Here is a 14816-nt window from a genome sequence, read left to right as displayed (position 1 = left end):
ACTTCTGTTTTGTAAATAAGTTCATTTGTATCATTTTTTTAGAGTCTACATATAAGTGATATCATATGATATTTGTCTTTCTCTTTCTGACTTACTTTACTTAGTATGATAATCTCTAGGTCCATCCATATTGCTGCAAATGGCATTATTTCCTCCCTTTTTATGGCTGAGTAATATTCCATTGTATACATAGACCACATTTTCTTTATGCATTCCTCTGTTGATGGACATTTAGGTTGCTTCCATGTCTTGGCTGTTGTAAAGAGTGCTGCAAAGAACATTGGGGTGCATGTATCTTTTCGAATTATAGTTTTCTCTGGATATATGCCCAGGAGTGGGATCCCTGAATCATATGGTAACTCTATTTTTATTCTTTTAAGGAACCTCCATACTGTTGTCCATAGTGGCTGTAACAATTTACATTCCCACCAACAGCGTAGGAGGGTTCCTTTTTCTCCACACCCTCTCCAGCATTTGTTATTTGTAGACTTTTTGATGATGGCCATTTTGACTGGTGTGATACTTCAGTTTTAATTAAACAAACATGCCAGTGAAAACTTGTTTTGGTAGCATACAAAGTTAAAATAGTCTAGACAATGCCCAATATCTTGGACAGAATCTGAAATATTTGTTGGATAATATGGAGGTTTCTCCAATCAAGAAATTTGCCACTATGTAACACCATTCTCAAAGTAAATTAATTGTTAAAACAATAAAACCACATTGCTTTTGGATGGGTCTATTTTCTATCACAGTACTTCTTTAAATGCCTGCAAAATTTCTGAATTCTTATACTTTATATATAAAGGTCTTTAGGGCTTGTCTGCAGAAAATATTTTCAGACACATCTTAGAAGCATGGAGTCGAACTGGATCTCAAAAAGTTATTTAATCTAGTTTTCTGCCTGAAAAGGTCTTCAGCTAAATTATTATAGATGATTAGTCCCCACATCTAGAAACAAACAAGCAAACAAACCTTCATTGTATGAGATACCCACTTCAGAGGTTCTCCTACTCCTGCATAATGCAAACGGGGGGAAAAAAAAAGAACCTCATGAAATACTCTCCTGGTAAAGTATGAACTGAATTGGAACACCATTTTGATAGTAATATTTTTTATGGTTTGCCATAAGTGAATATTTTTTTTTTTTTTTTTTTTTTTTTTTTGCTGTACGCGGGCCTCTCACTGCTGTGGCCTCTCCCGTTGCGGAGCACAGGCTCCGGACACACAGGCTCCGCGGCCATGGCTCACGGGCCCAGCCGCTCCGCGGCATGTGGGATCTTCCGGGATAGGGGCACGAACCCGTGTCCCCTGCATCGGCAGGCGGACTCTCAACCACTGCGCCACCAGGGAAGCCCAAGTGAATATTTTTGATGAATGTAACCAGTTATATTCCAGGTATTCCAAGATTTATGTTTTTCTTGTGTTTGCAGCATGTGAGGGTTCCTATAACCTTTACAGTGCAGAGAAACTCATGTAATTTTTCACAAATATGAGTGTTCATTCTGATTTTAGTATGAGTACAACCAGTGGTTCTCTAATGGTACCATTTCTTTCAAGAATGGTTATATTTAGTGGGTCCCAGCAATTAAATCACTATAATGAGAAATAAAAGATTGTAAATAAGAATAACAATGTTATTAATCATCTAAATTAGTCACTTATGGCACATTCCTGGACCTGAAATATTTCCATAGGAAATAATACTAAAATCCACATTTACTTATAATTAGACATAATACAAACCTTCTCTCATTATAATAGTTGCCCAAATCCCACTTCAACTTAATTTCATTGACTTTGATTTCTGGACTGAAAGCATTAAGCTTGAACCTAGTGAAAAATGTATAATATGTGCATTCAATTAAGAAGTAATTAGATATTCAATCACCCTTACAGCACCCTAGGGATTAGGGAAGGAGGAAGAAAAATGTGACGTGCTGTAGTGTATAACACAGTTTTGTTAATTAGTGTAGTGCTAATTGAGATTGAGAAAGTGTCAGAATAGTATAACAGAGGTTTGCTTGTGAAGAACTTTAAGAGCTAAGTCTAGTGGTTTATGATACTTTGATACAGAGTTGTATAGAATATACCAAACAATCTGATGTGTCCTTGAGTTTCAGTTAAAGTTTACACATTCATTCTAAGTGACACATACTAGTGAGTGATGAAGGGGAAACAACAGCTGCTTTTTTATGTTTCCGACCCTCTGCTATATTTTATCTCATTTAATCCTCACAACGATCTTGTGAGGCATGTGCTTTTATTTCCATTTTAGAGATGGAGACCCTGAGGCTGAGAGGGGCTGAGTAACTTGCTCAGGGTCACAGCCAGTACAGGGCAAAGCCAGGGTTCACACCCAGGTAGGTTTCACTGCAAACCCTGAGCTCTTTTCACTATGCCTTTCAAATAACAAAGGGCAGGTAATTATGAAGTCCTTGTATATCTTTGCCTCCTTATCTCTTTAGATGAGTTCCTGGGAATGAGATTTCTAGGGAAAAAGGACGCCCGTGTTTTCATTTTTGGTATCACATTGCTAATAGTCTCCCTAAGGGTTAACGCTAATCTATGCTTGCACCATGGATTGAAGGTGCTTTTGCCCTTTTTAAAATCAATCACTCTGTATGCTTTCCACCTCTTTCTCATCTCCTTTTTACTCCTCACTTTCTCGAAATGTGTTCATCTCCGTTTGCCTATTGAAATTTCTGTGGCAAGAGTAACCCCTTGGATTTTTCTGAGTATGATACATATTCATGGCGGAAAATTCAAACAGTGCAGAACAAAATGAAGCAACGGGGATCTCTCAGACACTCCTCTCGGCGACAGTCACCATGAGCACTGGGGTGAACGTGGAGGTCCCCCCATAGCTCAGTGGGGGATGGCTTAAGTTCCATTCTGACTCCCCTGGTAGTTAGTTGTGTGACCTTGACCAAGTTCCTAATATCTCTAAGTCTCTTTTTTCATCACTTAAAAGAAGGCCATAGTAGTACCTACCTCACAGAGTGGTTGTGAAGATACAGTGAAGTAATACAATTAAAGTGCTTACCATGTTTTTGGTCCACAGTGTTAAGTATTTAATAAATGTTACCTTTATCATTATTTTTGTTCTTTTGATCTCTCTTTTTGCATATCTCTCATTAAGCACATCTAGACATATAATGTTCCTCATGGGATTATATTATGCCTGATATTTTTCTATCTGCTTCTTTGATATATCTTTTCACGTCATTCAATAGATACATGTGTACATTTTAATGATTGTACATAAGTTGTCTTTAATTATGTACCAGACTTTATCGAGTGTTCCTCTATTGTACATTTTAGGTCATTTTCAGACTTTGCTATAATCAACAGTACTGTGGTTAACATATGCATTTATTTCCTTAAAAACTTCTTAGTAGTGAGATTACTGGGTCAGAGAGTTTTAATTGTAATACTGTATATGTGCAAATTGCTCTAAGAGTTGTATCCCTTTATGTTTCCACTGACCATGTGTCCAACTACACATTTTTCTTCACCTTCACTGACATTAAGTATTTTCAGATTTCTTATCCTTGCCAATCTGATTAAAAATGATTCTGTTACATTATATTAAGTCTTTCTTTGAGTACTCGGTTTTATCCTTGAATTTCCTGTTCTGTTCCATTAATCTATCTGTTCATGAGCACCAACCATTGTGTTTGTGACATTGGTATATATTTCAGTGTTTGGTAGGACAAGATCCTTTACTAATCTCTTCTGCAGAATTTTCTTATTTCCATGTGTTTAGTTCTTCCAGATAAGTGATAGGATCATTTTACCAGAAGGATTGAAGTAAAGAACAAAAGAGAGAGTGAGAAAAAGAGGATGAAAGAAAGAGAAAAAGGAAGAAAAAGAATCTTGCTAGAATTTTTGATTTGGATTGCATTGAGTACTTAGAGTAATTTAAGGAGAATTGATATCTTTACAATGTTGAATCTTTCTATCAAGGAAGAATGCATAGGTCTATGCTGATTAAAGTTTTTTTTAAATTTTCTTTAGATGTTGTATAGTTTTCTCCTCTGACTGAATTTGCTACAGGATGTGCATTTGGACTCTGGAGTCAGCCTGGGGTGTGGCTTGATTGGGAATGTAGCACTTTCACCTCCTGCTCCATGGTTTGGGCAAATTTTTGATATTCTTTCAGCCTCGGTTTCCTCATCTGTGAAATAGGAATACTAAGAGTCATACCTCCTAGAGGTGTTGTGAGGATTAAACAAAATATGGTAAAGTGCATAGCATGGTGCTTAGCAGGGGGCTAGCATTCAATAAATGTGAGCATTACTATTATTATTGTTTTTGTATTCATTATCAATTTTGATTAGTGTCATTTTTCACTACATTTTTATATTGGTTAATATTTATTCACTGAAAAAATAATTGCTTGGCTTTGTCCTTGGCTTTCTTATTGACCTTTCATATAGTTTCCAATGACATTTTAGTTGATTGTTCGTATTTTCTAAATAGACCCTGGTCATATCTGTAAATAATGACAATTTCATCTTCTCCTTTCTAATTTTACTAGTTCTTATTTTATTGCACCCTCTAGAGCTCCCAGAATAATGTTAAATAATTAATAGTGATACCTGGTTTCCCTTTCTTATTTCGGATATGCCTGGATTTCTATTTCCAAATCCTGTGTTATCTTTCCCACCCTGTGTCCTTTAAATCTTCAAAAGCAGTTGACACTCTTGACCTTCTCCTTTCTCTTTCTCCTTTTTCTGTTTATTTTCCTTCCTCCTGACCTGATACTGGTATTAGTGGGTGTGTTGAAAAAGAAGGTTCCTATCTTGCCCTTGCTTGTAATGGAAGGACATTTATTTTTAACCTTCTGTTCAGTGTATGGCAGTATTCTAGGGACTGTGTGCAAATATACACATTATCAGCATAGACTCCCCTGAGGAGCTTATAGCCTGGTGTTGGGAGCGAATCAGGTAACCCAGCTAACTCCAAATCCAAGCAGCATGAGAAAAAACTGCCCCGAGAGCATTCGAAAAGAGTTCTCACGTCTAGCATCTTGCTATTTCTTAAAAGACTCTTCTTCTGGAGATTTTACACTGAATTATCTTACTTAAAGAGGGACGTGGCAGTGGGTTATCAATTAGCTGAGCCAAAGTCACTGGAACTGAGGTCAGCCCTGTGACCTGCAGCAGCCTTTGTGAAGGACACGTGGGCACATGTGCTTTTTTTAAAATTTTTGATAGCTTTGTAGGAAATTCTCCAATGGGGATTTGATTTGTGCTCATCCCCAGGGGTCTCTTCACAGAAGATCATTTAAGGTTCAGAAATAGTCACATGAAAGATGGCATCTGTTATAATTATATTGAAATAGCTTTTGATTTAGAAGACTTCTTAGGATTATGGCCTTACTTCAAGGTCTCATTATGAACAATGATCACTGGATAATAGAACATTTCCTTTTATAGTTAAGCTTTCTTATTATTTATATATAGATAAATGGGTATTTGGGAGGAGGTCCCAAAGGGGAGAAAGTCAGCCTGATTACCTTTGTGTATTCTGAGTGTCATTTCTTTATCCAAATAATAGGAAATCTGGAGAGAGAGCAGAGAAATTTTAGGAGAGGACCAGCAACAAAATCATTCAAAACACTTTTTCAGAACTCAGGGACATAAATCTACAAATTGGAAAGACCCACTGAATTTCCAGGGCAGTAGATCAAAATGCATCCACACCACTATCGTCGTGAAGTTTCTGAACATGGAGGGAGAAGTTACAGGGAGGAAAAAACAAGTCAGACTCAAAGAACCTGGAGTTTAAATATCAGTCTTCTCAACAGCAATACTGGAAGCTAAAAACCAGGGAAGAATGACCTTCAGAATTGAGAGAAAGTTGCAGCCCACCTACAATTGCTCACCCAAACTTTCAATAGTCATGTTCAGATATCAAGGTCATTAAAAATTTATTTCCCAGGAAGCTACTGGAAGATGTGCTTCACCAAAATGGCATAAACCAAGAAAACAGATGTGGGATCCAGGAAACAGGAGAGCCGACAAAGGAGAAAGACAAAGGAGATTCCCAGAATGATGGTGAAGTGAGGTAGCCAGCATAGAGGGTGTGAGTCCAGATGTGAGCAGTTGAGAAAGTTCTAGAAGAGCTTCAGGGAGACGAAGTTGATAGACTGCATGATGTGCCTTAACTTCTTGAGAGAAGAGTCAGACAACTGTAGGTAGTTTTGGATTGAGGATGTAGGTGGAAAAAACTCAAGATAATGATTCACTCCAGAGAAAACAAGTTGTGCAAGAAAGGAAAATTAATGATATATTAATACATGTAGTTCAGTTCTGAATAATATTTACATCATCACAATGAGAGAAATAAAATATTGATCCAACCCCAATTATTATATAACTGTATTGGGAGGGTGGAGTGAAGGGAAGGGTTTACAGTGTGTGAGTGGTGTGTGTGTGTGTGAGTGGTGTGTGTGTGTGTGTGTGTGTGTGTGTGTGTGTGTGTGTGTGTGTAGAGAGGTAGGGGCTGATAGGAGGAAAGAGGGTCAAATGACATTCTCCGCAGGGAAAGTTGACAGACAGTGCTAAAGCAGAAAACTGAAAAGGAGTAATGCAGTCATATCGATTAGCTCTACAATATTAATAATCAGCTCAAAGAGTTGAGGAGGAGCAAAGTGGTGGCCTATGGGACAGGAAACTGATAGTTTTTGTAACACACCCTTTAGAACTACTTAACTTTTTCAACTATGTGCATGTATAATATTGATACAAATAAAAACGTTAATAAAAATGTTAAAAATCTAACTTTTTATACAAGTAAAAATGTTAAATAAAAACGTTAAATAAATGACAGGAGCAATTGCTACTGTCATTTTGTTATACTTTTTAATGTATGTACGCACACATGCCTGGACACACACGCACATACACAGACATACATACGTGCATTTTCTTGGAGTGTTTGCTTTGAGCCAGATGTTGTGTTGGGCCTTGGGAACACAGTGCAGATGAGATCAAGTATGATTCCATCCCATGAAAAATTTCTCTGAAATGCTGAAAAGCAAATGTCAAACACATGCTATAGAAAATAATAGGCCATACCGTAGTTCAGTTTTCATTTAGTGAGATGTCTGTAAAATCGACGAAATAGTCACCAGTCACTCAGTTATGTGCCCAGGAGGCACTGTTGTCACATTATATCTGTTGTCGTATTCCATTCTCACACAAACCCTACAAAGTAGGTATTGCTATCTGGGGCTCAGAAGGGGCAAGTAGATTGCCTAAAATCTTCCAGACAGTTGGTGGCAGAGCTGGGATTTGAACTTGAGTCTTTCCGATTCCACATCCACACCCCAGAGTGTGATCAATGGAACTCAGGGACATAAATTTTTTTGGTAATTTTTCCAGCTAATCTGGTATCATGCAGTGAATGAGATCAAGCATCCATCTCTGGGGGGAAGCTAATAGATCATCCTCAGAGTGCCTTGGCTTTGGGAGGTGACATTTTCTTTGTTTGAACAACGTAAAGGAGAAAAATTCAATAAGCATAGGGCATTAACTTTAGTTTTCCTGTGAGGGAGATTTTAACAGAGTGAGCACCTAAATTCACCAGCAGAGTCCACACTCAGGTGAATTAGAATTCATTCTACATTTATTGAGAATCCTGTAAATCAAGCCATTAGAGCTTTAAAATGAACAAGACAGACACCTACCTGAGAGCTTGTGCACCTGTTGCACTCTGGTTGTATGTTCAATGCTAAAATGCTTTGGGTAAGACCTGACCTCATGCTTTGGGTAGTACCACCTCATTAGAGTGACTGCATATTTACTTACCTGTCTTTTGTCTAATTGACGTTTTAGACCATGGTAGCTTAATTTTTAGAGTAGTTGGGTAAAGCGTAATTGAATTACTTTCATAAATTTGGCATCTCTGCCTCTAGGCCAACCTTTCCCAAGTGTGTTCTGCAGAGCATTTGGTCCATCAAGATGTTTGTTAAATCAAGACGTGACTGTCCCATACATTTGGAGAATCCTGAATATAATATTTTTCTTTTGCAGATTTACAGTGCACATTAGCATATTAGAGACTGACATGGTTTTGTTTGAAAGAATCATATTTTACTCTATGTAATCAGAGTTTTCACAGTATTTTTTGAATACAGATTCACTTTTTCCACCCAACTTCTAGAGTTATGTGGAACACATCTTAGGAAATGGGGGACTCCAGTTATTTTCCTTTTGCAAAAAATTCATCCATGCTGACTTTTAGGCTCCTTTTAAAAAGCTCTAAAGTGCTGAGGCGTTACAATTTGGATCATCAGTCTGTTTTATGTCGGTCACTTTGATTTATAAATGCGTTGGGTTATAGTTGTCAAATGTATACACAAACAATGTCCTACTTTACCTTTGAAATCACTTCTGTGAGGCATAATCTTAAAGATTTGGTCATGACTTACTATCGTATTTGAAATTTTAGTTTGGGAATATATACCCCAGCATTATTAATGTTTTCTAATAAATTGTTCCAGAAATTATATGTATGTGAACATATGCATACATGTGTGGACATGTATATGTACATATGTACAAGCATATCCACCCACATACCATGTATGAACAATTTTAAAGTATTCCATTGTATCATAATTTATTTTTTATTTTTTTCACATCTTTATTGGAGTATAAATGCTTTACAGTGTTGTGTTCATTTCTACTGTACAACAGAATCAGCTATATGTACATATATATCCCTGCATCCCCTCCCTTTTGAGCCTCACTCCCTATCCCATCCCTCTAGGTCGTCACAAAGCACTGAGCTGATCTCACTGTGCTATGTATCATAATTTATTAAGGAAGGAAATTATTTAGCTTTTTCTAGTTTTTTTTGCTTCAGTGAATATCCTTATACATAAAATCTTTGTATGATTAGGTGGTTATATCTCTATGATAAGTTCCAAGAAGTAGAATTCTGGGTGAAAAGTATATGTGCTCTAAATTTTAATAGATATTTGTTGTCCAAAAGATTGGACTTGTTTATTTTTAGCAACTGTATTAAAGTGTGTTCCCCCAGTCCCATCTCTGGCAACACGAGTAGATGTATTGAACTGAAATCTTAGCTGATGTTGTTTTCTAAATGGGAAGACTATTAGTTCTCTCAAAATGTACGTTTCATGTGTTGTTCTATATTATTTCCTGATTTATTTAATAGAAATGTCACATTATTTGGGGACTAGGAAACAGTGGTCTTTGTGCTCAAACAGTTACCATCTGCGGTTATTACACAGGAAATTAATGGCAATAACTAAAAGCTTTAGTTTTATTTATTATTATGCATGACGTGTAAATTTTTTGTTTAGAAAACAGTTCAAGCGTTCGTTTATTTATTTTGGTTGAAAATACATGTCTCTATGAAATTTTGCATTAATAGATTCAGCCAGAGAAATAAAATTATGGTAAACTTTGTGGAAAAATTGCAGAGATGACAAACTTGAGCACGAAGATATTTTTGAAATTTCCACATTTTCTTATGAAACTTCTCGTTTTTGCTGTCTCGTTGGACTGTAGAAAGACTTTCCAGTCTGCCTTGGAGGAATGTCAGTAACATAATCGATTCCTTCTTTTTGCCTTAAAGGAGGAAGACAATGGTCCTATAGTGCCCATGGGTGAGAAACGGAAACTTTGAGCTGCAGCTTCGGTTTATCCTCAAAGCCTGCATTGTCTGTCTTCATCTAATCGAGCTTTGATGGACATCTGTGACAGCTGCCTGTACACATGCTCTAAATGAAATATTAGAAATGGCTGTAAATTCAAAAGAAACCCCATATTATGTATCTGCATCACTGCTGCTAGTATTCATATTTTTGCACATACTGTTTATTGCTTATGTGTAGAAGAAATGAAACTAGTTTTCAGAGTTATTATGAATATATATCATGTATTAATACTGAGACAGGAAAAATACATTTCCAGAGTTCGCAGTCCTTCATTTCCTGTCTCGAACAGAAAATTCACTCATTCAGAAAATAACATAATTCTTGATAATAAAATGAGAGTTTTGATCAAGAACAGCATACAGCTCCAAAATGGAATGTGAAGGATTAGTAAAAAACATATCTCATGTTACTTTGCAACCCTCATACCACGGTTAATGTCAGGGTGATTTGTTATCAAACACGATTTGGGAGTTAATGTAAAAAGATAATACTCACTTTATATATTACTTTCTTAGTTAAAGGATTTAATTGAATATACGAATCTAATCATACTTATTTGACATATTAGAAGCTGAGGTTTCTAGGAATTTGAGAAAAGTATAAGAAATAAATAGGCTAAAGAGAAAGTGGATACTTTATTTTATAGCTTTATTTCCCATGATAGAAACATAACTTTAATAGTATCCTATAATAATTTAGTGTTGTACATTTTGTAAGACTTTAAAATATTTTATTTTATAGGTTTCACTTTGGCATATTGAGATCTTTGTTTTGAAGATGAATCGTATCCTTATTTTAATTAATTTTAAGTGCTACTGGCAAATTTAAGCATATGCTTAGATGCAGTTAGATGTGATAGAATGAGATAATTTATGTAAAGCAGTAGAGTGCCTGGCACAAAGCAAGTACTTAACAAATGTTATTAGTTGTTATAATTATTGTTGTAAAACTAAGGACTTCAATAACATAATACACTCAATTTGGAGGGATTTTGTGATGCAGAATATCTAAGTTAGAAATAGAAAATAATACAGATGGAATAATTATGTGTTGAGAGATTTTAGATGTGTTGGGTAAAGGTTGTAATAATGAAAAGCATTAAATGCAAATAAAAAAATCATACCAAGTATCCCTGAAAACAGAAGCCAAGAAGGTTCACGGTGGAGACTTTGGGCAGGGAGAGAAAGGACCAGAGCTGCCCTAGAGAGAGGAAGCGGAGGCGGGTGAAGGGTCAGCATCTAACAAAGCCCTGGACCACATGAGGGCGGCATCAGGCAGAGCCTCTGAGAGGCAAAGGCAGTCCCAGGATTTTCCCTTCTTTAGTTTCTTGTATACAAAAATGAAGGAATGGCAAATCATGGCTACAAAAACTTGGCATATTTAAATACGTATCTTGTAGATACCACGTACTTGCCAGACATTGGCTGCAGGTGTGGCCTCATTTGCAGTTAACATCAAAAGACAAAATCAAAACCCTCTCGTGAGTGAGAGGCCAACAGGGCTGCTGGCACTCCTCTGGTAGACCCTGCGTTCAGGCCCTGGGGCTAAACAGTACATGGGCACCCAGTGTCACTGATCCTGATGTGGTCGGTACTGAGCAGCTGGAGACCGTCCTTGGACTTAACTTCTGATGCTTCCTGCAGTCTCCAATCACTTGTCCCTGAAAAATACAAAATAAGCATAACAACAAAAACTAATTCAAATGACTTTCAGGGTAATATCTTGTTGCCCATATTTCCCCTCCAAAATATCTTTTTTAATTGAAGGAATCAAATTTATTTACTGGATATTTTCTGATTCAAAAGACTGAAATGAACTACTTGGTTCAGCTTGTGGTGTTCATTGGTGAGATTGCGTGGAAGCTTATATTCTTTAATGTGGGAAACCCCTTCATTCCACCATTAGGTACCTCAAACTCAGATTAGGAATGCTGGTTGTAGTCATGCTTTTGTGGGAATGAAGTTGAAAGAGTAATTGGTCAATAACAAAAGTGTAAATGACTGGTCAGAAATCCATCTAGTTTTGATGGTGGCATGGGAAAGAAAAGTATGGGATGGACCTGGAAATTGGGGAAGAAGCCTCCCAAAGCAGAAGTGTTTGTATGGGGTAGCTAAGTAGGGAAAAGGGAAAATTTCACAGATGTTGAAATTTAATTTAGGGTGGATTTTGTTTACCTGAAAAAATGGTAAACTGAGGGTTTTCTTCTCATATGGTTTACACATACATAAGCACCTCTTATTCAAGGTAATTAATGTAGCTGATGGTATGTAATGTAATATTGATCTCAGAAAGTTTGTCAGTTCAGGTAATTTGAGTCCTTTTGTTGGTCAGTCTAGCTGAAAGACTTGCTGATTTTGTTGATTCTTGATCCTTTCAAAGAAAGGATCTATTGATTCTATTGATTCTATTGGTTTTCTCTACTGTGTTTTTATATAATCTTTTATTATTTCCTTCCTTCTACTTGCTTTGGGTTTATTTTGTGCTTTTTCCATTATCTTAAGGTGGAAGTTTAGGGTATTGGTTTGAGATCTTTTTAATAAAGGCATTTATAGTTATAAAATTTCCTCTAAGCATTGCTTTAGCTGCACCCTATAAATTTTGTTTGTTATGTTTTCTTTCATCTCAAAGTATTTTCTAATTTGCCTTGTGATTTCCTCTTTGACCCAATGGCTTTTTAGGAGTGTGTTGCTTAATTTCTACATATTTATGAATTCCCAAATTTCTGTTATTGAGTTATAATTTTCATTGTAACACACTTTGTGTGATTTGAATTCCTTTAAACTTACTAAGGCATGTTTTATGGCCTAGATATGGTTTATTCTGGAGAATGTTCCATGTGTATTTAAGAGGAATGTGTATTCTGCTGTTGTTGGTGTTATGTTCTATGTCTATTAGGTCTAGTTGATCTTTTGCATATTTCTGTCTATCACTGCAAACAGAATATTGAAGTCTCCAGCGATTATTGTTGAATTACCTATTTCTTCAGTTCTGTCAGGTTTTTTTTTTTTTTCATGTACCTTGGGACTCTGTTATTAGGTATATATACATTTATCATTTTTATATCTTTCTGATGGAGTTATCCTTTTATCATTATAAATTGTCTCTCTTTATCTCCAGCAACATTTTTCTTTTATAATAGACTTTCTAAGACATTAGTATAGCACTCCAGCTTTCTTATGGCTGCTGTTTGCATGATATGTGTTTTTCCATCATTTTACTTTCAACCTATTTGATCTTTAAATCTAAAGTGTGTCTCCTGTAGACAGCTTAAAGTTGGATCTTGTTTTTCCATCTAGCCTGACAATCTCTGCCTTTTGATTGGATTGTTTAACCCATTTATATTTAATGTTATTGTCAATATATTTAGGTTTATGTCTGCCATTCTACTTTTTGTTTTCTACCTGTCTCGTGTCTTTTTTTGTTTGTTTCTCTGTCCCTCCTTCATTGCTCTCTTTTGCATTAAGTGACTATTTTCCAGTGTACTATTTCTTTTTTTTTTCTTTTATTATTCTCCAGTGTACTATTTCAATTGCTTTAATGATTTTTTAAAAATTTTCTTTGGCGTTTATTTTCTTAGTGGTTGCTCTAGGGCTTACCATATATTGATACATGTTAATTTATTAGAATCTTCTTCAGATTTATGTTAACATGATTACAGTTGGTGTTCTTTGTTCTTGTCAACTGCCTCTTGCCCTAGGCAAAATCTTTGAGTCACAGCTCAGGAGCTATGGGTAGGGACAGTGGTTTGCTCTTTGTGGAGTGACACTCCTGCTTTGCAGACAGGGTTCTGGGTACGGGCAGAAGCCTCTGGTTTTTGTGGCTTGCCTCTCCCAGACGGAAACTTCCACTCTATGAATAAGCCAGGGTGAAGATGATCAAGGTCGCAGTATGCTCAGCCTGCTGCACCTGGTGTAGAACCTCTGCTCTGTGAGTGGGGGCTGGGTGGAAGAAGGGAGCTTATGAGCTCTTGGAATTTAGCCTCTGTAAGCCTTTTATGTATCCCTTGGTTGGGATTTGAGGGAAGAGGGAGCCCCATCTTCCTGGCCTTACCCACTTAGAATGGATAGTTAATCATGCTAAACTGGAGTGAGTGTGTTTATGGCTCAAATTCTAAATAATCTTATTGAGATTTAGGAGATTTTTCTTGAATATATTTTTTCTCCATTTGCTGTATGTCCTTGGGAAATTTTCCAGACACTTTAAATTTCTTCTTCTTCTTCTTTTTATTCTATCAGGTATGGTAGTTGCACTGGGAAGCAGGTCTGTGGAGCTTCTCACGTGTCCATTCTGGGTGTAATGCTCTGTCATCTAAGATGGCACATTACTCAAAATGTCAGGCTATCAGATTCCTTTTGGAATTTTCACTTGAGTAAGCATATTTTTCAAAATTGTGTGCCAAATATCATCATTGTGATTAAGGGTAAACTCATGCTTTTGGATAACTTAAAGTTTCTTAAAATGAAAATGAAGTTGACATAACAATGATAGTAGTTAACTTATTGAGTTAATTGCTCTGAAACTTCTCCATTTTATTTTTCTATTTAATTAATTAAAAACAATTAGTGTATGCTGATTAATGATTTTCAAGTCTGACCTCTACAAACTGAGACTCAAGATGGCATGTGTGTGAATAGACACCCAATAAACCTCATTTTCCTTAGAATCTATTCACTTCTATTAGAATATATTCATATAGCAAATATACGATAAAAAGCAACCTATATTTTATTTAATACAGAATATTATTTGGGTCATAGTGTAGAGTATTATGTAAAAGATGAGGCTTTATACACCGATAATGTAATGCAATTCCTAAAGATAAGCTCACAGAAACCTTTGTTCCTTTTTTTCTATGTTCCCTTCCTTTGTTTAGAGGTATTTCTTGTGCTGCTTCTGTGTGAAGCTCTTAAGTGACACTCAAGTAGTGAGGTGGTGACACGTGACCCTTCAGACGAGTTTTTTTTTTAAGAAAGATAAAAACAACATAGAAGAAAGGCTTTTATTGGAAACTTTGTGTTGTGTCAGACTTAGATTACATTTAATAAAGTATACTAGAAGTTTTATACTTCAGGTTGTACAGGAATCCCTGCTTGGAAATGACACTATTGAGTTTTGA

At 36.2% G+C, this 14816-nt stretch overlaps 1 protein-coding gene across 1 annotated transcript in view; it reads left to right on the top strand.

The window, feature by feature from the left end:
- CA8 (carbonic anhydrase 8) overlaps positions 1-14363 on the top strand; it is a 99039-nt gene extending 84676 nt beyond the window's left edge. The window contains exon 9 of the mRNA XM_081258748.1: positions 9619-14363. The gene's annotated coding sequence lies outside the window, so the exon portion shown is untranslated. The remainder of the gene's footprint in view (positions 1-9618) is intronic.
- The last annotated feature ends 453 nt before the right edge of the window (positions 14364-14816 follow it).

This window comes from Mesoplodon bidens (genome assembly GCF_964165515.1).
Source record: "Mesoplodon bidens genome assembly, chromosome: 16".
NCBI classification, from domain to species: Eukaryota; Metazoa; Chordata; class Mammalia; order Artiodactyla; family Ziphiidae; genus Mesoplodon; species Mesoplodon bidens.
Note: the sequence above shows the minus strand (reverse complement) of the source record. Positions and strands in the feature narration are given on the sequence as shown.